Consider the following 26,640-nt stretch of genomic DNA (forward strand, 5'->3'; position numbering starts at 1 on the left):
GTATTCCCACCAGCAGTGTACGAGAGTCCCCTTTTCTGCACACCCTCGCCAACACTTGTGTGATGAATTGTTGATGGCGGTCATTCTGTCAGGTGTGAGTTGATACCTCATTGTTGTTTTAATTTGCATCTCTCTGATGATTAGTGATGTTGAGCATTTCTTCATATGTCTCTTGGCTATCTGTATGTCCTGTTTGGAGAAGTGTCTATTTAGGTCCTCTGCCCATTTTTTTAATTGGGTTCTTTGTTTTCCTTTTGTTAAGTTGTATGAGTCCTCTATATATTTTGGAAATTAACCCCTTATATGATATATCATTGGCAATTATGCTGTCCCATACAGTGGGTTTCCTTTCAATTCTGATGATTGTATCTTTTGCTGTGCAGAAGCCTTTTAGTTTGATGTAGTCCCATGCATTCATTTTCTCCTTTGTTTCTGTTGCCTTAGGTGATGTATCAGTGAAAATTCTGCTGTGTATGATGTCTGAAATTTTGTTGTCTACATTTTCTTTTAGAATTTTTATGGATTCATGGGTCACATTTAAGTTTTTTATTTCATTTTGAGTTTATTTTTGTGTATGGTGTAAGTTGATGATCTAGATTCATTTTTATTGCATGTAGCTGTCCAATTTTCCCAACACCATTTATTAAAGAGGCTGTCTTTACTCCATTGTATGCTCTTGGCTCCTTTGTCAAATATTAATTGAGCATAATATCTTGGGTCCATTTCTGGGTTCTCTGTTCTGTTCCACTGGTCTATATGCCTGTTCTGGTGCCAGTACCAGGCTGTTTTGATTACAGTAGCTTTGTAGTATAACCTGATATCTGGCATTGTGATCCCACCTACTTTGTCCTTTTGCAAGATTGCTGTTGCTATTCAGGGTCTTTTTTTGTTCTGAGCTTTTAAAGTATTTGTTCTAGTTCTGTGAAGTATGTCGTTGGTATTTTGATGGGGATTGTATTGAATCTATAAATTGCTTTGGGTAATATGGACATTTTAATTATGTTAATTCTTCCAATCCATGAACAAGGTATGTGCTTCCAATTTTTTATATCTTCCTCTATTTCTTTTTCCAATGTCCTGTAGTTTTCTGCACATAGATCCTTTACTTCTTTGCCTAAGTTTATTCCTAGGTATCTTAATTTTTTTTGCCGCAATGGTAAATGGGATTGTTTTTTTAGTTTCTTTCTCTGTGAGTTCATCATTGGTGTATAAGAATGCCGTCGATTTCTTGACATTGATTTTGTATCCTGCTACTTTGCCAAATTCATTTATTAAGTGTAGTAAATTTTTGATGGAGTCTTTAGGGTCTTCTATGTATAATATCATGTCATCTGCAAATAATGATAGTTTCAGTTCCTTCTTTCCAATTTGATCCCTTTTGTTTTTTCTTCATGTCTAATTGCTGTACTAAGACTTCCAGTACTATGTTAAATGAGAGTGACAAAATTGGGCATCCCTGGCTTGTTCCTGTTCTTAAGGAACATGCTTTTAGTTTCTGCTCATTGAGTATGATGTTGGCTGTAGGGCTTTCATATATGGCTTTTATTATGTCGAGATATGATACCTCTATTCCCACACTGCTGAGCGTTTTTATCAGAAATGGGTGTTGAATTTTGTTAAATGATTTTTCAGCATCTATTGATATGATCATGTGGTTTTTATTCTTCGTTTTGTTTATGTGGTGTAACACATTTATTGACTTGTGAATATTGTACCAGCCTTTCATCCCTGAGATGAATCCCACTTGATCGTGGTGAATAACATTTTAGATGTATTGCTGGATCCTATTTGCTAGTATTTTGTTCAAGAAATTGGCATCTATGTTCATGAGGAATATTGGCCTGTAGTTTTCTTTCTTTGTAGTGTCTTTTTCTGGTTTTGGAATTAGAATTATGCTGTCCTCATAAAACTAGTTTGGAAGTCTTCCTTTTTATTGAATTTTTTTGAAATAGTTTGAGGAGGATGGGTGTTAGTTCTTTGAATGTTCAGTAAAACTCCCCCGTGAAGCTGTCCAGGCCTGGGCTTTTGTTTGCTGGGAGAGTCTTGATTACATCTTCAGTGGCCTTCCTTGTTATTTGTCTGTTCAAGTTTTCTATCTCTTTCCAGTCCAGTTTTGGGAGACTATGTGTTTCTAGAAATTTGTTCATTTTGCTTAGATTGTCAAATTTGTTGCCATATAATTGTTCATAGTATTTGTTAACAATTCTTTTTATTTCTGTGGTGTCAGTTATTAGTTCTCCTCTTTCATTTCTGATTTTTGTATTTGGGTTCTCTCTCTTTCTTTCTTGGTGTGTCTAGCTAAGGGTCCATCGATCTTGTTTATTTTTCGAAAAACCAGCTCTTAGTTTCATTGATCCTTTGAATTGTTTTTTTTTTTTTTGGTCTCCATGTCATTTATTTCTGCTCTAATCTTTATTATTTCCTTCCTTCTACTTGCCCTGGGGTTTTCTTTTTGTTTGCTTTCTAGCTTTTTAAGTTATGAGGTTAGATAGTCTATTAGTAATTTTTTTGTTTGTTTGTTTCTTGAGGTAGGCTTACAGTGCTATGAACTTCCCTCTAAGAACTGCTTTTGCTGCATCCCATAGATTTTGAGTTGTTGTGTGTTCATTTTCATTGGTTACCAGGAAGTTTTTAATTTCTTCCTTGATCTTTTTGGTAACCCATTCATTGTTTAATAACATGCTATTTAGCCTCCATGTGTTCCAAAATCTTTGCATGTTCTTGTTGCAATTGATTTTTAGTTTCATGCCATTGTGATCTGAGAAGTTGCTTGATATGATTTCAATCCTCTTGAACTTGTAAAGGTTTAGTTTGTTTCCTCACATGTGGTCAACTTTGAGAATGTTCGATGTGCACTTGAGAAGAATGTGAATTCTGTAGTTTTGGGGTGTAATTCTCTGTAGATATCTATGAAATCCATTTGGTCTAGTGCTTCATTTAGATTCTCTGTTTGCTTGCTAATTTTTTGTCTAGAGGATCTATCCAGTGATGTCAGCGGGGTGTTGAAGTCCGCTGCTATGATTGTATTGCTGTCATTTCCTCCTTTGAAGTCCTCCAGAAGATTTTTAATATATGTTGGTGCTCCTATATTGGGTGCATAAATGGTTACCAAGGTTATATCTTCCTGTTGGCTAGATCCTTTCAATATTAGGTATTGGCCTTTTTGTCTCTAGTTATGGCTTTCATTGTGAAATCTATATTATCAGATGTGACTATTGCTACCCCAGCTTTTTTTTTCCTTTTCATTTGCTTGGAAGATTTTTTTTTTTCATCCCTTTACTTTCAACCTATGTGAGTCTTTTTTTGTGAGGTGGCTGTCTTATAAACAACATATATATGAATCATGATTTCTATTCCAATCAGCTACTTTGTGTCTTTTTATTGGAGCATTCGAACCATTTACATTTAACATGATAATTGATATGTATTTATTTATTGCCAGTTTTGTTTAGTGTGATTATATTTTTCTTCCTATTTCTTCTACTAATTACAGCAGTCCTTTTAACATTTCTTGCAGTGGTGGTTTGGTGCTAATGTATTCCATTAGCTTTTTTTTTTGTCTGGGATGCTCTTTATTTGACATTCTATATTGAATGATAGCCTTGCTGGGTAGAGTAGTCTTGGCTTCAGATCCTTGTTTTTCATGACCTTGATTACTTCATGCCATTCCCTTCTGGTCTGTAGTATTTCTGTTGCGAAGTCAGCTTAGAGCCTTTTGGAGTTTCCTTTTTAGGTGACCTGTTGCTTATCTTTTGCTGCCTTTAGGATTCTCTCTTTGTCTTTATTTTTTTGCATTTTAATTACTATGTGTCTATGTGTGGGTCTGTTTGGGTTCTTCTTACTTGGGGCTCTCTGTGCTTCTTGAACTTGAATGCCTTCTTCCTTCATTAAATTAGGGAAGCTTTTTGTCACTATTTCTTCAATATATTCTCTAACCCTTGCTCATTTTCTTTTCTTTCGGGGACTCTTATGATGCAAATATTATTATGTTCCCAGTTGTCTCACAGTTCTCTTAAGCTGTATTCCTATTTTTTCATTGTTTTTTCCTTTTGGTTTTCTGATTGATTGATTTTTTTCTACCCTGTCTTCTAATTCACTGATTCGATCCTCAGCTTCCTCTACTCTGCTGTTTAGTCCTTCCAATGTGTTCTTTATTTCTGCTATGTCATTCTTCATTTCTTCTTTGGGGTTTTAAATTTTCATTTGGTTGATTTTTAATATGTCTATGTCTTTAATCATGGTGTTGATGTCCTTACACATGCTGTTGAGTTTCCTCAAGATCATGGCTCTCAATTCTAGCTCTGTTAACTTGCTTAACTGCATTTCATTGATCTCATTTTTGGTAGAGGTCTTTTGTTATTTCATTTGGAGTTGTTTCTTTATTTCACCATTTTGGCTATCTCAGTTATTTTTTAAGGGTACCAAATTTTCTCTGTGGGTATTGGTGTTCTGCTGTTTGTGGCTCCCTCTACTGGGTTTGGATGAGTGAGGGAGAACCCACATTAAACACCACTGTCAAATCTTACTTTCCTGGGTAAATTTGCAAGCCCAGGAGTGGTTCAGTTATCCTCTAGTTTTTTGCCTGGAGGCTATTAGTAGCAGTTACTTACTTAAAGTGCCTTAGGTTCTCAGTTGAATGAATAACTTCCTCATGTTTTCAATGTAAGGGCATATTCCAAGGGTGGGGCAGATGCTGGTTTTTAATGCATTTCAATTGCCAACCTGGGTGGGGTTGAATCGCGGAGGGAGGGTCTACTGCCTCTCCCCAGAGTCCTGAGAAGGAGTAAGATGGCCACCGTCCTCTGTGGCCGCAACTCAGGAAAAGCTCTGAGCACCCTCCAAATCCTGAGTGTCCCCACACAATTCCAGTCCCATCCACCCTCCCTCTGCTGGAGCCCAAGGTGAGTGGCTATGGCTATTTTAGCTCTGTCCCTGCTCTGCACTGTGGAGCAGCTTGAGAGTTTAACCATGAGGGCACTGCTCCTAGCTAAGACCGCTGCTGTCCGTAGGCTTCCAGCCCCCTCTTGTGCCTCCACAATCCTACCAGGATTGATTCAACATCCCTGGTTATGTGGTCCTCACAGGTACTTCTCTGTTGCTTTTTCCCAACAATGTGTTTATTTGTCCCAGTTTGGTTCAGCGAGATGGTCTGTGTAGCTTCCATTCACTCTGCCACCATTTTGGAATCTCCTGGGTTGACCAATTTCTTTGTGGCAATTAATCAAACTATCAACTATCAAAATTTAGACCTTTTTTTAAGCACTAAAGGTAACATCAAATATTTTCTGTAGCTCTCAGTAAGGAATAAAAATTAGCTTTATATAACAAAATAGATGGTCATGTTTTTAAGAAACAGAGATGGCAGATGATTTTATGAACAGCAAATATGTACTATAATTTAACGTTTAGATCAGCAGTGTGCCACAGGAATTTTCAAAACATGCAGTACTTGACAATTTGGTCGGGGCACTGACCTGTTTTCCCTTAGATTGTCAAATCTTAAAAATGCCAACACAACAATAGATGTCTGGTGAGAATGAATAAAAATTATACCTTTTATTTTTTTTTCATATTGGCAAAGAATATAAATTCTCTGGTGTGCCGCAGAATTTTAGTAATTAGGTTATGTGTGCCACGAGATGAAAATGTTTGAAAATCGCTTGTTTAGATGGAATTAACATTAAATAAATCAGAATCACAGATGGGGCCTTTCTTCTGTTGAAAGTATGTTTTACTTGAAACCTTAAGAGTGAAAATATTTGGCAAGAAATTGGTAGTTATTTTATCAATTCAAACCATGCAATCAGTTTTGTGATGTTTGATAAAGACATAATACTATCATTTCTAATACGGTAGAAATTTTTTTAAGTGGAGCTTTTTAGGTTGAAAGGCTGCTGCTATGCATCTCTTATGAATCTTTACTGTGAATTCATTATAATGAATTATTATGAAATGACTAGGATAAAAGCAGCAATCTCACTGGGATGAAAGCAGCAATCTGGCTTGCTGAGAAGCTCCCTCCTCCTTTAATCATCCTATGCAATTGAAACCAGAGAGGAGGGCTAATTTCACATTTGAGTGCCAACCTAAGTATTCCTGAGTGATGGCATTTGGTGACTTCTCATGTTGGCTGCACCTCCGTATTTATAGTTTCAAAGGGTGATGTGAACTGTGGCCTTCATTATTTACTTTTGCAATCCCCCCCCCCCCCGCCTTTTTTCAATGTCAACATGGTGAATGTATTGTAGGAGTAAATAGAGTCTAATTTGGTAAAATGACAACAGCTGGGAATGAGATTGCAGGTGATACTTGGCAGCAAACTAAGTATATGTGAGAACTAAAATATGATTATTTTAAATTATGTGACATCAGCTGGATTATTAAGTTAGCTTCTTCACTTGCTTTCTTTAAAGCAGAATAATTAACTTAGGGGAAAAATTATGTATATGTATTTGTAAACCTAAGGATACCCCAGTGATTTAAATACTTAAACATCTCACCATTTAATTTTTTTTTTCATGGAAAGATTAAAACAAAGTAAATTTTACAAAAAAGAGATTTTTTTTTTATGCTTTTCTAGTTAAATTGACATCACTCTATTAAAATGTATTGCAAAGTCTGCAAATGTGTATGTTGTCAATCACTTTGAAACATTTCTTTTGCAAAAGTTTAGTGGTCTAGGACAAATGCACAATCAGTGGGGGAAAGAATATAAAATTGAAAATATTGATATATTCCATTATTATTATTATTTTTTTAATCCTCATCCGAGGACATTTTTCCATTTTTTGTACAGAGTGGGAGGGAGAGAGAGGAAGAGAGAGAGAGGGAAACATCGATGTGAAAGGGACACATCGAGTGGCTGCCACCCACACGACCAACCAGGGCCGGGGACAAACTGCAACCGAGGTACGTGCCCTTAGCGGGAACCGAACCCGGGCCTCTCTGGACCGCAGGTGGACACTCCAACCGCTGAGCCAAACCGGCCAGGGCTGATACATTCCATTATTTTTAAAATGCCATAGTCATATTTCTTTCTTTCATAGGCTTTCTTCAATTTAATTGTAATTCCTATACACACCAGTGGCCCAGTCTCTTAAGAAATCACATTGAAAAGAAAATTTAGAGCAATGAAAAAATAAGTATCTTCACTGTTTATTTGCATTTCTAGAAAAACTTTGCAAAATCTTTTTGTTCCTCTTCATGTAGGTGAGTCAGGGCCTCTAATCCATACCCCAAATCCATCTCTGACCTCAGCCCATCCACCTTCAGTTGTTTCTTTCCTCCCTTTTTCTTTGCCCCTGCTTCCTTTTCTATCCTACAACCAGTCTCTACTCTTTCTGATTCAGTTTCCCAAATCAAAATCGGTGTCTAGTGCTCCTTCTCCTCAGACCACTCTTCATTAGAAGGCTTGAGCGTGAATGTGCACACACACACACACACACACACACACACACTGACTGAGGCCATTGCCAATCAAGCAAAATGAAAATTTCCCTGGCAGGTATTAAAGAGAATGATGCTCTAAAACTCCTATCTTAATCATTTTCTCTGTTTCAGAAAAGAAAAGGGAAGTCATTTTTCGAAGAAATATTTTGATATGACGTGTTTTCTCATGACTGTTATTCTCCTTTTTTAAAAGTCTAGATTATTTAAATTGGGTTTAAAATCAAACTGTAAATTTCCAGTTTAGTAAAAACAAAGCCAAATAAACCATGTAACAGATGCCTCTGCTTGACAATGATAGACATTCAAAATATATTTGTTGAATAGATGAAAAAGTGAATGACCCGGCATTCCTTCTCCATTTTTGAGATGAACTCCAATTCACAAACTATTTCTTTTTCTTTTTTCTTTTTGGTACGCGCCCCTCGTGGGAACTGAACCCAGGACTCCCTGGTCTGAAGGCCGATGCTCCAACCACTGAGCCAAACTGGACAGGGCCACAAACTATTTTTTAATAGCTTCCCACACAAGGCTTATTATTATTCTTTACACTTTTGGAGATGAGGCCAAGGTGATCATAAGTACCTATTTGCATACATTTTCAATGTTTAAAACAGGTATGTTCACATTTTCATGCTACTGCACCAAATAGCTGTATAAAGATGTCTAATTATATAAGTGTCAGTGTTAACTTTGCATCTGGCCAATAAATTTATACACCATGTCTCAATTTACCATTAAGTGAAAGCTTCTGGCTAGATGAGATCCTGTGCTTTTGTTTAATGACCTCCAGTCTTCACATTTACTTCCAGCCACTAAGTTAAAATCTCTCTTTGATTACAGAGATTCAGTCCTATGAATGTGAACCGTGGTTTCTCTTTTCTCAGACTTGGTGACTATATAAAACTTCCTCTGGCATTTTAGACACTTGATATTTGGGAATAACATTTCAATTTACACGCTCATTTGAAATTGAGGTCTCCTTTCAATTCCAAATAACTTCAAGGTTACTCCTGGCCTAATTTTCAAGAGGCTGAGTTTATATAGATAGAAATAGAGTAGGGAGAAATAAGGAAATAAACTCTGTACCCTTAGAAATAATAATGGTTAGTTGAATGGTTAAAATTCACTCCAGATTACATACAAGAGGTAAGGGCACTGTGAATTGAGTGTACTTAGCTTTTTATTTGGCATAATTGCTAATAACGGTAATGTAATTTTTAGCACAGAGATAAATCCATATTGAAGGAAGAGGTAGTAATAATATAACTTTTTACCTTCCGGGCCAGTATAACAAATATAGTGAGGATTAAATGATTAACCAGGAAACAAATTAAGGACTGTTACATATAGCGGAATTAGTCAATACCGTGTGACAGAATCAATCACAGTAATATGTTCTGTTCAATGAGAAAGACTACGTAATGTCACCTGCCTAGTTTTCCAGCCAAAATCTCCAAGGTATTTTAACACCACAACCCCACCTTTATGACATAACAGGCAACATTTTGCAGCCATTCTTAAGCACATAGACAGAAATGACACTTATTTTCTAGTACTGAAGTTGAGAACATATTTCCCTAAGATTCAACATTGCCAGTATGTATTAAATGAAAAGTTATCATTGGTAGCAGCCAGTTTTAAGGAATTTTCTGAATAGAAACTTTAAGTTATTAAAATATAAACATGTAAAGCATAGATTCCTGAGAATTTATTGGGATTTCTTCAAATGTCTCTCCTCACCAGTTGGTCACCATATATTTGCTCCCCAAATATAAAAACTTTTTTGCCACTTTCTCCATGATTGAAGGAATACTAATTTTTTTATAGAGTTCCTCCCCTAACTCTATGTAATTTCAGGAATCCAATGTATTCAAAGCTCTTTTCAGATTGATGCTCATTGCTGTAGAACAGCAATTTTCCACCAGAGTCCTGCAAGAATTTTTAAAATATTCAATACCTGACTATTAGTTGGGGATACTGACCTCTTTCCCCTTAGATTGTCAAATACAAAAACAACAGTCAATAAACCCATAGCTCTGCTGTGAAGGATTCAAAATTGTAACAATTTTTGTATCAGATTAGCAAAAAATGTATGTTTTTGGCATGCTTCAGAATTTTAGTAATCAGCTATGTGTGCCATGAGATGAAAAAGATTGAAAATCACTGCTGTAGAATGTCCGCAGTCATGACAGTAGTCCCTAACATACCCACAGCAGTGCTTGCTCGTCTAGAACATTGCCTCCATCCATGACGCCAACATCGCCACCTATATCTTCACCTTGTTCATAGGGGCGCAACTTGAAATAAACCACATTCAGTGGAGAACCAGAGCAGATTGTTGCACTTCAATCACATATTTGTGCTGCTCCTGCTGAGAAGTGGGAAAGCAACTTGTCTTTTTGGTTACTCTTCCATAAGGGCTTGCACAGCTTTATTTGAACTTCAATGTGCCAGTAGTCAGCGGTAAGTTTTTCTCAGGTACCATCACCGTTAGTCACGTGTGTACTTTGCTGTCTCGTTTCACAGAAGTGCAGCTCTAAGCCATAGCATTCCTGTCTTTATGAGCCCAAACCCAAATAATAGTAGAGCATATATCTGCTGCATCCTTTGAGAGCTGGTGCTGCTAGAGCTTAAATTCAGCCACCTGTCACTGTGACTAGATGTCACCTGTGGGCATGAAGGCCTGACTTGCTCATAATTGCTTTTATGCATTGATGGGGAGGCTTCAACTCTCAAAACAGAGTCTCATAAGTGCTGCAAGTGTAATAGATGGAAGTGTGATGTGGCTCTTTCAATAAATCATTTCAGTAACTCTTCTAACTAAGTAGTGCTACTACTTTGCCCAAGGGTGGGTGGATTTCATGCTGGAGCAGGACTATCATTCAAGGTTAATCTCAGTCTGTGGCATTGAAGCATGTTCTTGGGGCCTTTTCACAGTATCCCTCATAATGAATTTTTTCTCAGTATACACTACAATTTTTCCTATCAGAGTATCACAGTCTAGTAAACATATTTATGTCTGTCTGGACATCACCGTGGAAAGCCTTCAGTCTCTTTTGCTTATCATTTCACAAAGTGTGTCAGTCTTTGTTTATTTTTTTATTTTTCACTTTTTAGAAAGAGAGAAAGGGAGAGGGGGAGAGAGAGAGGGAGATAGAAACATCAATGACAAAGAACATTGATTGACCGCCTTCCGCATGCCCCTCACTGGGGATCAGACCCACAACCCAGGCATGTGCCCTGACCGGGAATCGAACGGACAACCTCCTGGTGTATGGGTCGACACTCAGCCACTGAGCCACACCAGCTGGGCATCAGTCTTTGTTAGATCAAGTTAGTTCATCCACTCTACATATGTATCCATTGTTCACTATGTGCCAGGCAATGATGTAGGCATTGAGAATACAAGAGTCAATAAAAGAGAGAAAATTGTCAAATCATATAGCTTTCTCTCTACACAAACTAGAATAAAATATAAGTAAAAAAGTAACATGACAGATGCTGGTAAACACTAAAAAATAAAAAAATAAAACAAGGAAGTGTGACCATAGGTCATGCTAGGAGTGAGGAGGATTTTTAATTTTACATAGAGTGAGCAGGAATTGCTTGCATATGATGGGCGAATTTGAGCCAAGATATGAAGAAAATGAGGAAGCAAGCCAAAATATCTGGGAAGAGATTATTCTAGGCACAGTGTGCGAAAAGTATACAAACCTTAAAGAGTCAGTATCTTAGGTGGCTAAGGAAGGATTAGACATAGGCCTAGGGTCTTAACTCCATAGAACAGCAATTTTTATGTTCCTTCTCTAGCACAATCAAAACTCCCATTATAATTAAAGGAAAAAAATATATAGTTGACATGATCAATCTACTGCAGATTAACATGAGACACAGATGGGAATCAACAGACCATAAAAAAACCAAGACAAAAAAAAGATGCTGGGATAGCAAGGTAAAATAATGTACTTGCCATATATAGCTAAGGGTATAATTCTCTAGTGAGAAGTGATTTAAAGATATGCAAGACTAACATATATTTAATTTGAAAGCATTGGCTCAAGTTCTCTGCTTAATAAGCAGGGTATATAGTATAGAGAGTAGCAATCTTATAAAGGAATTAAACATTCTCAATTGATTTAATGTTTTATTTACAAGTTTTATCAAAGTTAGACACTTTTAGCCATGGAAATCCAGTTATAAGCACATTCAAACTTTGCTGCTTTTAATAATAGCTAGAACAAAATAAAACCTAACATTCTCAGATAACATTTTAAAGAATTGTAATATTTTGGTATGCCCACCTCTCTTGATGTGGTCTGTATGCGTTCCTTTAACAAATATTCCTATGTACTATTATTTGCAGGGGTCTGTTTAGGTGCTAGGATGTAACAGTGAACACAACTGCATCATGTCAGCAGCAAGGCAGATATATGTTAGGTACTAAATGCTATATAAAAATAAATAAGTAAAGCTGGGTAAGTGGATAGAGAATTTTATGGGAAAGTTCTTTGGGAAAGCATAGCAATTGGAATATGCTGCCATAAAAAATAAACCTCCAAAATCTAGTAGCTTTAAAAACATAGGTTTCCTGCTTATGTTATATATAGTACACTGTGGGTTGGTCTATAAGGCTCTGCTTATTGAAATCATTCAGTAATCCAGGCCAAAATATTAGTCACCATCTTGTATGTTGTTGATCATTGTGCTGAAGGGAAAAAGGATTTTTGGAGGGAATTGAACCAGAAAGAAGAGTGAGTCACCTCTATCTACTTATGACTCATTGCTCAGAACTAATCTCATGGCCCATCCAACCACAGACTGGTCAAGTAGGCAGACCAGAGTATCTTTGTCAAATAGCACTAGGGACCACCAGAAAGGGAATGTTAGACAAAGAAGAATGACATTTGAACTGAGACCTCCAGGAAATGAGTGTGAGAACTGGGGAGGAAACATGCCTAGCAAAAAGAAGAGTAAGAAATTTAAAATCTATTTGGTTGCTTCAAAAAGGAGTTAAGACTACATTAAAAAAACAATAAAACAAACAAAAATACCACACAACCAATAAAATTTAAGAAAATAAAAAATAGAAGCTACAAATTGGGAGAAAAAGTTGCAAAAATGTTTTGTCTGATAAAAGACATATCCAGAATATACAAAGAATATATCAGTTAATAAGAGGACAAACCAATTTTTAAAAATGGAGAAAACACTTGTGACACTTCACCATATATATATAAACATGGTAACTGAACACATAAAAATACTTTAAATATAATTAGCCATTAGGGAAAGGCCAATTTAACTATAATGGTATTGCACACACACTATTAGAATGGCTATAATAAAAACAACTGGCAATACCAAGTGCTGCAAAGCTGTAAAGAAGCTGGACCCTTATTCATTGCTGGTGGGATTAAAAATGGTACAGTTACTTTGGAAAACACTGTGGTAGTTTCTTAAAAATGTAAATATACACTTATGGTATGACCCAGTAATTTCATTGTTAGTTATATACCAAAGAAATTTGAAATCTTGTGTTTACACCAAGACTTGGACAATAATATTCACAGCATCATTATCCAAAAGAATGAAAATTAGAGAAAATTCAGATGTCCATGAACTGGTAAATGGAAAGACAAAATGTAGTGTGGCTTTAAAACGAAATATTGTCAGTAATACAAAGGAGTGGACTACTGTTAATATGCTACATCATAGATAAACCTCGAAACGTATGCTAAATGAAAGAAGCAAGCCACAGCAGGTGATATAGTGTATGGTTCTATTGATGTGCAATTATCAGCAAGGGCAAAACTACAGATACAGAAGCAAATCACTGGTTCCCTGGCAAATCAGTGGGGAGGAGGAGCAGGAGCTGACTGCAAAGGGGCACAAGATAACTTCTTGGCTGTGTTCATAGCTGTAAATGGTATACATTTACCAAAACTCATCAAAATGTACACCTTTGTGGTGTAGTGTATGCTTCAATAAAAGCAGGTAAAAAAACAAAAACAAAAAAACAACAGCAACAGCAACAAAAACAAAAGAATGAAGGAAATGAAAGAGCAAAGAGGCCAGTATGGCTTTCATAGCCTAAAGGAGGAGCAGAGACGTAAAGCATGCTGTGAGAGGTATAGAAGGGACCCCAAGTATGTAATCACTGAAGCCCAGAAATCAGAGTTTGGACATCTTTATAAGGTTGTAGCAAGTCAGTGAATGCTGTGAGGATTGGAGAGACCGGAATTATGTTTTTTAAAGAATGCTCTATGTTGACTTAACTGGAGGTGGTAAGTTTGAAGTAAGACAAGCAATTAAGATGCTTTTATAGTTCAGGCAAGAAACTACGAAAACTAGATCAAGCATGGAGCAGTGGAGGTAGTGAAAGTAGTTTGTTTGGAAATATGTTTGAAAAGTAGAGCTTCCGAATGGATGTATTTGGGCCACTATACTTTTGTCCTTTTTGTTACCAAGTAATGTGAGTAAATAACATCTTCCTCCCATTTTCTGACCCTCAGCCCAATGCTGAACAAAATTCTAAATCAGTGCTTATGACTCAAACTTAAGCCTTAGGGTTAAAGAGAAGAGCCACTGATAGGATGCAGATTATGGATAAATGATGCATGTATATTTTAATTAAAAAACAAAGAAAATAACCCTTTTTTGTGTTTCATGTGGCTACTTTTAAAATATCAATAAAGCTGCACTGAAATAGTATGTCAAGTTTCTTTATTCACCCTTATTTGGGAATGTAAAATATTACTCCATACCTTCATGATAGCCATATAAAACAGCTGAGGAAAATCAGGCAACTGGACCTTAATTTTTATAATATGTGATGAATAATTTGAGTTAATAGTGTAGTACTCAAGTAACTCAAATATGAACCTTGGAAATCTCTGAGTGAAATTTCCCTTTTCATATTTAAAGTGTAATTTTCTATAACAATAATGCATTTTATTTTGAAGGATAATTTCAGAGTAATTGTAGTAATTAAAATATTAAATGGTAAATTTGAAAACTGTAAGAAAGAAATAGTTATAGCAATTTATCTTTGCCTTTTCTAGGCTGAACTTACTAAGCCGAATATGTAATCTGTAAATTTGGAGGGATCAAATCATTTAGGAAGGAAGAAATTGTAAAACTGGCTTCAAGTATTCTCATATTAGGGGTTTTAAAGTTTTCCTATTCAGGAATTTAAGGTGATAGAAAATTTCAAATTACTACCAATTAATGCATGGAGGAAAAAGAAAAAGAAATGGCCATTTATGTTCAACTCTACTATTAAAAAAAAAAAGTTTTTTCCAAGAAGCTTACATTATAAACTCCACATGTAAATGTTCACCTGTTTGGCTTTGTTTTATGATGAATGACAGATGACACTTAAATGAGCATTCAGAGTTAGTTTCATTTTTTCTGGAATACAAACTCTGTGACCTGAAGCAAAATAATTCTATTTTAATTTTTCTAGTAATTGGTTTACTAATTTTGGAATCTACCTAGCAAGAACATCCTAACAGATTAAAAAATGTCTTTCTCGAGTTAACAGATAACCCCCTGATACCTTAAAGGCAGAGATAGCAAAAGTTTGTTTCTTATATATTTAAATATCAAAATAGATGTTCATAATTGTTTGAGAGACACTCTTCCAACCTCTTTCCTTGTGTGTATGCCATTTTCAGCACTTGGCTTTCTTTTTGCCTGTCTGAATTAAGCTAATGGAGAGGAAAGACTATGGAGCATCTTCCATGAGAGACTTACCTTGGTCAGGCTGGGAAGATGTGCATACCAATGCTTTCCTTACCACAACTGGTCAGTGCTCACTCACATGGTCACAGATAATAATTGGTGTCTTTGTCCAAATATAAAAGAAAGTAAGTGTGATGAACATCCAATAGTCTCTACCACGACTATAAAGGAGGTATACAGTACTTTCAGATAGCTAGAGAAAGAATCCTTATTTAAAACTCATTCTGTTCAATACTTATACAATCATCAGACCAGGACGGGATCCTTTTATTCTATTAGTTCCTTCATTCTGTTCTTTAAAAAACAATAATAGTTTTATTGAGGTATAAGTTACATACCATAAAATTTATACTTTTAAAGTACACAATTAATTGGTTTTTAGTATATTCAAAATGGTATGCATCCAGCACTACTACCTAATTTCATACTCCCCAAAAGAGGCCCTACACCTATTAGCAGCAACTCTCCTGCTCTTCCCAGCTCCCAGCTGCTGGAACCCACTATTTACTCTCTGTCTGTGTGGAATTGCCTATTCAAGACATTTCATATAAACAAAATCATATTCTTTGTGGCCTTTTGAGTAAAGCTTCTTTCATTTAACAAGTTTTCATGTTTGATTCATGTAGTAGTTTGTATCAGTTCTTCATTTATTTTCATGGCTCAACAATATTCCATTGTATGGATATTACACATTTTTGTGTATGCATTCATCAGTTTATGGATAACTGTTTCCACTTTTTGTTTATTATAAAGAATGCTGCTATGAACATGTGTGTACAAAATTTTAGGTGCACATATTTTTTTTGTCCATTCTCTTGGGTACATACCTAAGAGTGTGTATGTTATAGGTTTTATGGTAATCCTATGTTAAACTTTTTCAAGAACCTCTTAACTGTTTTCCAAAACTGTTGAAACATTTGCATTCTTACCACCCAAATATAAGGGTTCAAATTTCTCTTTATCTTCCCCAATAATTGTATTATTTATCTTTACAGTTATAATCACCCCAGAAGGTATAAAAGAGTATTTTACCATGATGTTTATTTGTATTTCCAAAATGATTAATGACACTGAGTATCATTACATGTGCTTATTAGCTATTTATATATCTTCTTTGAAGAAATGTCTAAATTCTTTGTCTATTTTAAAATTGGGTTATTGCCAGCTGGTGTGGCTCAGTGAATTGAGTATGGTGGCATGTACCAAGAGGTCATCAGTTGGATTCCCAGGCAGGCCACATGCCCATGCCCAGGTAGAGGGCTCAATTCCCAGTAGGGGGCGTGTAGGAGGCTGCCGAACCGTGTTTCTCATCAATGTTTTTTTTTCCTTTAATTGATTTTTTTTTTTTTTTTACAGAGAGAGAGAGAGAAACATCCATATGAGAGAGATACATCAATGGACTGCCTCCTGCATGCCCCCTACTGGAGATCGAGTCTGCAACCCAGGCATGTGCCCTGACCAGGAATGGAACCAGAACCTCTGAGTCCATGAGACAATGCTCAATCCACTGAGCCACAACAGCCAGGCTCTCATTGATGTTTCTCTCTCTCTCCTTCTCCCTTCTCCTCTCTTTCTAAAATATCAATAAAACATATATATTTTTAAAAATTGGGTTATCAACCTACTGAATGGGAGAATGTATTAGCAAATGACACATCTGATTAGGGTTTGATATCTAAAATATATTAAAAACTCATACAATTCAATAACAACAAACAATTTGATAAAAAGAAATAGAGGACATAAAATGACATTTCTCTAAAGAAAACATGTAGATGGCCAACAGACACATAAAAAATATTCTCAACACTATTAATCATCAGGGAATTGCAAATCAAAGCCATAATGAGATACCACTTCACACGTCAGAAAGGTTATTATAAAAAGTTAACAAATAACGCATGTTGGTGAAGATGTGGAGAGAAGAGAACCCGTGTGCACTGTTGGTCAGACCGCAGATTGGTGCAGCTGCCTAGGAAAACGATAAGGAGATTCCTGAAACTTTTAAAAATGGATCTACCCTAAGATACAACAATTCCACTTTGGAGTATTTATTCGAAGAAAATGAAAACACTCATTTGAAAAGATATATGTATCTTCATATTCATTGCAGTTTTAGTTACAATAGCAAAGACATGGATGCAACCTTGGTTTTCATTGACAGATGGATACAGAAGATGTGAGATATATATATATATATATATATATATATATATATATATATGTTTACTCTTAAGAATTTTATTCTTCTTGATGCTATTGTAAATAAAATAGCTCTATTATATTTTCAGATCATTCCTTGCTAGAATATAAAACATAGCTATTATTTGTGTATTGATCCTGTACTCTTCAATTTTGCTGAACTCTATTATCTAATTGTATATGTAAATGTGTATGTGTGAGTGTATGTGTTTCTTGGGAATTTTATGTGTGAGATTATGTTATTTGTAAGAGGAAATTGTTTTACTTTAATTTTTCCAAACTTTATTTTATTTTCTTGCATATATTTTTTTGGCTAGAACCACTAATGCAATGTTGAATACAAGTGGTGAGAGCAGGCATCCATATCTTGATTCCAATGTTTGGGAAAATTATTCAGCCATTCGGCATTAAAAATAATGTTAGTTGTAGGTTTTCATAGATCATCTTTATCAGTTGAGGAAGTTTCCTTCTATTGATATTTTTTCTTATTCTGTTGTTTTATTTGTTTTGATTGAGCCATCAGAAGAGTTTTGTGAAAACACAGTTTTGTGAAATACACAGTTTTCTGAGCTCTAAAAGAAAGTTAAACTTTTGGTTAACTTTTTAAAAATATATATACATCTAAATATACAGAACTTTGCGGTGTGGATAAGTCAACATTCCTATGGCAACACTCACTTTTCCAGTTACTCTGCCAACTTGTGTGCTTAATTCACAGTGTCACACCATTCTAAGTATTTTGCCTTTAAAAACATCTACCATGGTACTTAAGAATTTTTTTTTTTTTTTATCCTCACTCAAGGACATTTTTTTCATTTTTTGTTTAGGTAGAGTGGGAGGGAGAGAGAGGAAGAGAGAGAAAGAAACATTGACGTGAAAGGGACACATCCAGTGGTTGCCACCCGCACAACCAACCAGAGCCAGGGACAAACCCAACTGAGGTACATGCCCTCAGCGGGAACCAAACCTGGGTGTCTCTGGACCGCAGGCCGATGCTCTAACCACTGAGAAAAACTGCCCAGGGCAATACTTAAGAATTTTTAACTAATGTTTATCCATAATAATTGTGTGGAGTAGGAATGATTTAATTTAGCCTTTAATTCTAGAAACCAATTATATTTTACTTATTAGACAGAAGTAAAGTATAAAAATGATCAAGATTCAAATGGGAGACTTACTGAACATCACATACAAAGTTTAAAATACTGGTTTAAAAAATATTCTACTTGTCTTACATTCTACACACCAATAACAAATAGTTTTGCATTATCTATTAAGACAAGGTAATCTATTACTTTCCAAAAGATACTGTATATCTAGTTTTCTATTGGGGAAAGCTTGAGAGAGTCTGTTCAAGTGTCCTTATACTTTATGGGTATATTATACTCATATAAGTATTTAATACTTTAATAACATTGCCTTGTTATGCTTATGAATCTATAGTACTGAAGTAATTCAACAAAACCATTACTACTGCTCTTTTTATAGCATGGATGCTGATCTATAATTATCAGGAAGGATGAGGATATCAAAAGCTTGATCAGATTTGCCATAAGAAATATCTACTATAAAACATCTGGAATATATTATACAAATAAATAGGGTAAAAATTAGCATGTGGAATACCGTTCTATTAAAATGTGTATACAAAAAAAAAAAAAACTGTTGTAAAAGATATTTCCTGAAAATCTAACTGTCTTGATTTCATCTCTCATATTGTGTAAAACTTCCACAAGTATTGATCAGTCACTAAATTTCTTAGTCAGAGTTTATTTTATTGCAGGTGACAAGATCTAAGTATTTCTGCCTTAAGCAAATAAATAAAGTAAAACTGTTGGTTCACATACTTGGGAAGTCTGAGCCACGATGTGGGCTTTGGAACAGCTCTAGGGGTTCAGATAATGACAGGAATTGATTCTTCAATGGATAAAGGGCTTTTTAACCTAGATAAGGCTTTATGTACCTCTTGGCTAATATCTTTCTTAGGCAGAACCTCACTAAATACTAGCAGTAGGGACATATATTATTTTTTAACCTATTAATCTTGGTAGAAAAAATTTTCTCCAGTTGTCTCAGTTTAAGTTGTTCACCAATCTCTTTCTTAATCAATGGATGTAGCCAGGGAATTGAAGAAACATGATTAACTAGGCTTGAGTCACATAATCACCATAGCTTTTAGAAAATATCTTTAGTTATTGACCTAAACAAGACTGAGAATATGAGGGACTAGTTCCCCAAAATAAATGAAATGCTTTATGGTAGAAAAAATAGAAAGAAACAGATAACCATTAATCTATGGAAGGGAAGCAATCATTGCAATGATTTTGTTTGTTGTTCAGTTTTCAAATTCTGAAGATGAAAAACCATGTAATTTATACTGACATTCTTACCAGGTCACCTAGAAAATAGGACCAAATAATGAAAAACGATCAAGTTTTGCTTCCAGGAATGACAGACTAAAATAATTCCAGTAGTTGCTTTTCTGGGAAAATAAAAAATAAAAAAACAACTAACATCCTGGACATAGTACAAAAATCAACCTCCTAAAAGTAATGGGGAGTGAGAAGTAGTTGGACACTGGTCAGGACTCCACACTGGTTTAGAAGAATGGAGACAGGGAGCTTTGCAGGAAAGAAAAAAAAAATCTGTTGCCAACAGTCTGCACAATAAGAAATTCTAAAGGAGTTCTTGAAGATGAAGAAACATTATACTGTATGAGAAATTAATTCTTAAAAAAAGAATAAGTAACATTAGAAAATATGTGGAAAGAGTTAGATTCATGGGCATGAGATGAGTGCAGTTGCATAGAACTCTATGTTCAGAAAAAGGCCTTATACTTGGGATGTAATGCTCTGTGGTCACCACCTTGAAATTTTTAATAATTTTACCTTTGAATTTCTCTTTTTTATGTGAACTCTAATTGGACGATGAAATATGTCTTGGGTACTTGAAACTTCAGTTTCCATATGGACTCATTTCTAACACCACCCCAATTTGAGGTCTACGCAGTCTGTTTCCCCATTCATTCCCAGGAAGCACTACTATCCTTCACCTCCAGTATGGGCCTGGTTTCAGATGTTCAAGGGGTTAAGGATCAGGTGCTTGTAACCTACACAATGAGTTAGGCGGAAGGGTCTGCATTCACCTGTGAATATCCTCAAGCCAGAGGGAGTATACCGTTGAATAGCAAATAAAAACACCATGAAAACCCTGGTGGGTTTGGCTCAGCGGTTAGAACATAGGCCCAGGGACCAAAGAGTCGTGGTGTCCATTCCAGTCAAAGGCATGTACCTTGGCTGCAGTTTGGTCCCCACCCTGATCAGGGTCATGCAGGAGGTAACCAATCGATGTGTCTCTCTCATATTGATGTTTCTTCTCTTTCTCTCTCTCTCTTTCTCTCTCTCCCCCCACTCCCACCCTCTCTTCCACTTTGTCTGAAAATAAATGGAAAAATATCCTCAGGTGAGGATTTAAAAAAAAACAACAAACAAACACCATGACAGTTTAGAAGAGAGAGATTGTTGTAGAGATTGTTTTTGAATAATAAGTTACCACATTTTCATTTTTCCTTGGTTTGACAAAATATGTAGCTGGCCCTGATGTGGGTAAATGCAAAGTCAATTCATATTGGCTCTTTTCCTCTTCATTTCTTTCTTTTTTTTAAATCCTCACCTGACAATATTTTTCTATTTATCTTCAGCTACAGTGGGAAGGAGGAACAGAGGGAGAGAGAGAGAGAAACATCGAGAGGGACACATCAACTGGTTGCCTCCTGCACAACCCTGACCAGGACCAGGGACTGACCTACATGAGGTACATGCCCTTGACCAGAATCAAAACAGCGACTCTTTGGTCAGGGGGCCAATGCTCTAACCACTGAGCCAAACCAGCCAGGGCCTCTAAATTTCTTTCTAAAATATCAATTATTGAAAACATTAAACTATAACACTGTCTTTTGCAGTTTATGACATGCAAACCCAAGGAAATAACAAACACAGAGAAATCTGAAATGAGACCTGAGACATTGGCCAGCATACGTGAACACACAAACAAAGGCAGGCCAGCCCTTACGAGGAGTGCACATTCACTCAGGTGGACTGACAGAAGGACCATCAGGTGAGTCCTATACCCCATAACTTTCAGAGGAGGAATGATTTCAGTCTTCACCAAAAGCACAAGAGTAGGGGAGGGGGAGGAAGTACACCCTGAAAACTCTCTTGCCAAATTTCTGGCTGGGGAACCAGTGAAGCCAGGAATCTGTGAATATTAAAGAGTATAGGCATTCCAGAAGAGAAAGGAATTCCTAAATCCGTCCATTCATATCTCTGGCTCCCAAAACATGTACGTGCAGAACAGATACAAAGAAGCCAATTCAAGAAAATCTCTCAGAACAAAATTCAGAGCTGTTGCTTATTACACAATTTCTTTTAGTTCAAGCTCAGCTGAAAAAAGTATATCCTAAAACAAAACAAACAAAAATACTCAGTGGAATGAAAACAAAATCTGAATCTCTGCAATTTTATATCGATAACGTTCAGGTTAAAGTTTAAGATTATTTGCTTGGCCAGTGTGGCTCAGTGGTTGAACACTGATCGATGTACCAAGAGGTTGCCGGTTCAATTCCTGGTCAGGGCACATGCCCAGTTTGTGGGCCTAATACCCAGTAGGGGGCATACAGAAGGGAGCCAATCAATGTTTTCTCCCATCGATGTTTCTATTTCTCTCTTTCTCTCTGTTCTTCTCTCGAAATTCAATAAAAAATAAATTAATTAAAAAAATTATCTGATACAGTAATGACCAAGAAAAGTAAACACAATTTCAGATGCAAAGGAAATCAGTTGATTCAGGCCTTGATATGAACCAAATGTCTGAATTAGGAGACACAAATTTTAAAAAGGTTATTGTAACTATCATTAATGAAGTAAAACAAAATTTGTTTAAATGTTTTTACTGATTTTTTAGAGAGAGAGGAAGGTAAAAGGAGAAGGAGAGAGAGATAGAAAGATCAACATTGATCAGCTGCCTCCTGCACACCCCCTACTGAGGATCCAACCCACAACCGGCACATGTGACCTGACCCAGAATCAAGCCAGAGCCTCTAGGTAGTAGGTCTGTGCTCAACCACTGAGGCACACCAGCAGGGCAAAAGTAGGGGGCGGGGAGAGGTGAGAAGAGATAAACCAAAGAATTTAAATGCATGTATACATAACCAATGGACACAGAAAACATTGTGTGAAGGCAGGGGTGTGGGGGAGGGACCGGGAAGTGGGATGTCAATGGGGGAAAAAAGGAGGGACATCTATAATACTTTCAACAATAAAGATAATAAAATAAAATAAAATCTGCTGACATAAAATAAAAACAAAACACAAAATTACGAAACATGTTTTCAATGGATGAAAATATTAGTAGGGAAGTAGAAACGATAAAAATGATCTGAATGAAGTTTTAGAATAAAAAACCCAGTGTACAAAATAAAAATTGAGTGGATGGACATAATAGTCAAATGGACATTACAGATAATAAAGTAAGTGAACTTAAATATTGAATAACTACAAAGTTTTCAAAGTGGATAAGGGAAAAAATAACATTATAAAAATGAACAAGGCTACATGAAACTTTTAGGTGATACAAAATGATTAAATGAAGGTATAATTCAAGAACCAAAGAGAAGAAAGAGAATGGGGCAGAAAAAATATTTAAAGAAATAATGGTTAAAAATATTCCAAATTGAATGAAATTCAGATACTTGCAGATATAAGGTTCTAAACTAAATTAACACTAAGCAGAATTAACTAAAAAACAAACAAAAAAAAAAAAAACAGGCTGAGGTGCATCACAGTGAAACTCTTAAAAGCCAAACATAAGAGCAAATTTTGTTCAGGGAAACAATGACTCAATTTAGGGCTAACTTAGCATCAGACACCATGAACCCTCCCTTACTCCCCACAAAAAAAGGAACAATATCTTTAGCGTGCTGAATGAAAAAAAGTGTTAACCTAAAATTCTACACCTGACCAAATTTTACATGTGGCATTTATACTGTATTAAAGATTATGTGGATATACATTTGAACATATATATTCTTGAATATAGATGTATATATATATATGTATATATGCTCAATCACTATATATATATTCAATATATATACTATATATTCAATTGCTATGAAAATAATGCAAAAAAGTGACAAGAAAATTAAAAGTGAATTATAAAAATATCGAAGTAATCTTATGAAAGGAAAGGAGAAACAGTGGATGAAAAATGAGGTAAGTAGAAAACACAAAGTAAAATATTATATTCAATTTTAATTGACTAAGTACTACAATCAAAAGGCAGAGATTGTCTGAATGAGAAAAAGTAGATCCAAATGTATGCTGTTTCCTTAAAATATATTTTAAATATAAAGACAAAGGAAGAAAGTAAACGGATAAGACAAATGTATCATGCAAATAGAAATCTTATGAAGGCTGGAGAGACTATATTCACATTAGAGCTGGAGAGACTATATTCATATTAGAAAAGTAAGCTTTAAAGTTAAATTTATTAACAGACATATCAGGGATATTTTAAATGAGAAAAGTGCAACACATCAAAAATATATAACAATCATATACGTGTATATTTTCAAATACAAAGTTTCAAAACATATGGAACAAATTTTGACAGAATTAAAGAGGGAAAGGAACAATCCACAATCATAGTTGCTCTCTCAACAACTAAAATAATAAGTTAAAAAATCAGAAAAAACTTAGAAGTTCTGAACAACAGTGATTTAATTGATATTTATATTTAAAAAGTGCATTCTGCAACAACAGAACAAACATTCTCCTGAGGTGCACATTCTACGTGACCCAAGGCACACACATTCATAGATACAGTGCAATAAATTTCAAAGGTGTGAAATCATACAGAAAATGTTTACTGACCATAATGGAATTTAACTAGAAACTACAATAAGAAGATAACAATAAAAAAAAATTTTGAAACTAACTATATATTTCTAAGTATAGGGTTAACAAAGAAATCTGAATTGAGACTTGAAAGACCATGCATTGAAAGAAAAAAATTAGAATATCATAAAATAAATAATGAAAATACAGTATGTCAAAATTTGTGGGATACCACTTTTATTTAACATTGTTCTGAAGGTCATATTTAATGTTAAAGCAAGGGGAAGAAATAAAAGGCATATAAATTGGAGAAGATCATGTAACCTAATATGTTGAAGACTCTAAAGGAAATCAGAATAAAGCTGATAAAACTGTTAGGTGACTTCAGCAAGGTTCTAAGATACAAGGTCAATATATAAAAATCAATTGCATTTCTATGTTCTAGAAATGAATACTGAGAAAATAAAATATTTATTTATGATATCATCAAAATGTTACATAGTAATAACTGTTCTGTAAAAATTGTAAAGCACTGGAAATAGAAATTTAAATAGATCTAAATACATAGAGAGATGGCATGATCATGGATTGAAAAACTCAGTATTGTTAAAAAGTCATTTCTCTCCAAATTGACTTATATACTCATGCAACCCCAACCAACTTTTTAATAGTTTTTTTAAAAAGTTGAAAAGCTGATTAAAATATATGTGAAATGGCAAAATGCCTCAGAATAGATAAAATACTTTTGAAAAGGATAAAGATATTTGGAGGAACATTTACTATCTAATTTCAAGACTCACTATAAATCTACACTAGTCAAGATAAGACGTTTATATAGAATAACTAAACAGAATAGTCAGCCCAATAATACATATGATTTACATGATCATTGATTTTAGACAAAAGTGCTGCATTAATTAAAAGAGAAAGAGTAGTCTTTTGTACAAATGGTGCTAGAGAATTTGATATCTTATGCAAAATAATGAGCTTCAATCCTTACTTCACATAATGCACAATTTTAACTTGAAATGGATAGGCCTAAAGGCAAGAGTTAAAATAAACATCTAGAAGAAAGCACAGAAAGCATTTACAATATTAATTAGGCAAAGATTTAACAACAACAACAACAAAACAAAAGTACCCAGGAATGCTAGAAAAGAAAGAAAAAGAAATATGTAAGAGGTAGGACAGATTGAAAAGAAATTATAATATGGTAGATTTAAACCCAAATATATCAGTAATTATTATTAGGGTATATAGTGTGATTAAAATGATAAATATTACAAAGGTAAGAATTCTGTGAGTATTTAGACACTATGATTGTGTATGTATCATTTAAATCTTTAATCTCCCTTTAATTTGCTTTTCTACATACATTGTTATGTATAAAAAAAATCCAAAGGAGTATACAAATAAATTATGAGAATTAACAACAGTTTTAGAAGGCTGCTGGATACTGTCAATATATAAACATGAAATATAAAATATACATGTATATTTCTATGAGCAGCAGCAAACAGAAAATAAAATGTAAACATGTCACCTAACGACATGTGATATACCAAATATTATCCTAGCCAAAGATATTCAAGATCTTTTATAAAAATAATTTCTTTTATGTTACTATAACATTATAGAGAAAAATTAAATAGAAACCTAACAAAATGGAGAGAAATTCTATATGTATAGAGTTGGATAATCAGTTCTATAAAGAATTCAATTATTCCTAATTTGATCTACAGTTTCAAAGCAATCCTAAATACTTTGTTTGTGTAAATGGGACTTTGTGTTTGTGGGCATGGTTGCAAAACTGTGTAAGCTAATGCTAAAATTCACACAAAAATTCCAAAAATAAAGAAGCTGTTTTTAAAGAAAAATAAGCAGGAGGGAGAACTTGCTTTACCAGATTTCAAGACTTCTTTTAAAGCTACAGTAGTATAGACAGTGTGGCACTTGGTCCTGCCTAGACGAATAGAGGAACATATCACAACATTGATTTTATTTACAGACCCATAAATATTTAGACACTTGGTATGTGATTAAAAGGGGAAAGGGTAATTTTTCAACAAATGATCTATAAAAAAATTATAAAATTTCTGTTTTAAAAAGTGAAATGTAACCTCTATATCATCTCATGCAAATGCCAATGTCAGGAATATTGAAGACTTAAAAAACTTTAATAAGATAGTACTGAAGAACTTGTTTGTGTTTTCAGGGTAAATGAGTAGTTCCTCAACAGGTGACAAAAAACTAATAATAAAGAAAATTTTTGGAAAAGTCAACTCTATTCAAACTTTTTTTTTGTAATATTGTGCAGTGTGGGAGGTGATATTTGGAACATGTATAACTA

Source organism: Molossus molossus, unplaced genomic scaffold (genome assembly GCF_014108415.1).
Source record: "Molossus molossus isolate mMolMol1 unplaced genomic scaffold, mMolMol1.p scaffold_m16_p_5, whole genome shotgun sequence".
In the NCBI taxonomy this organism is placed as follows: Eukaryota; Metazoa; Chordata; class Mammalia; order Chiroptera; family Molossidae; genus Molossus; species Molossus molossus.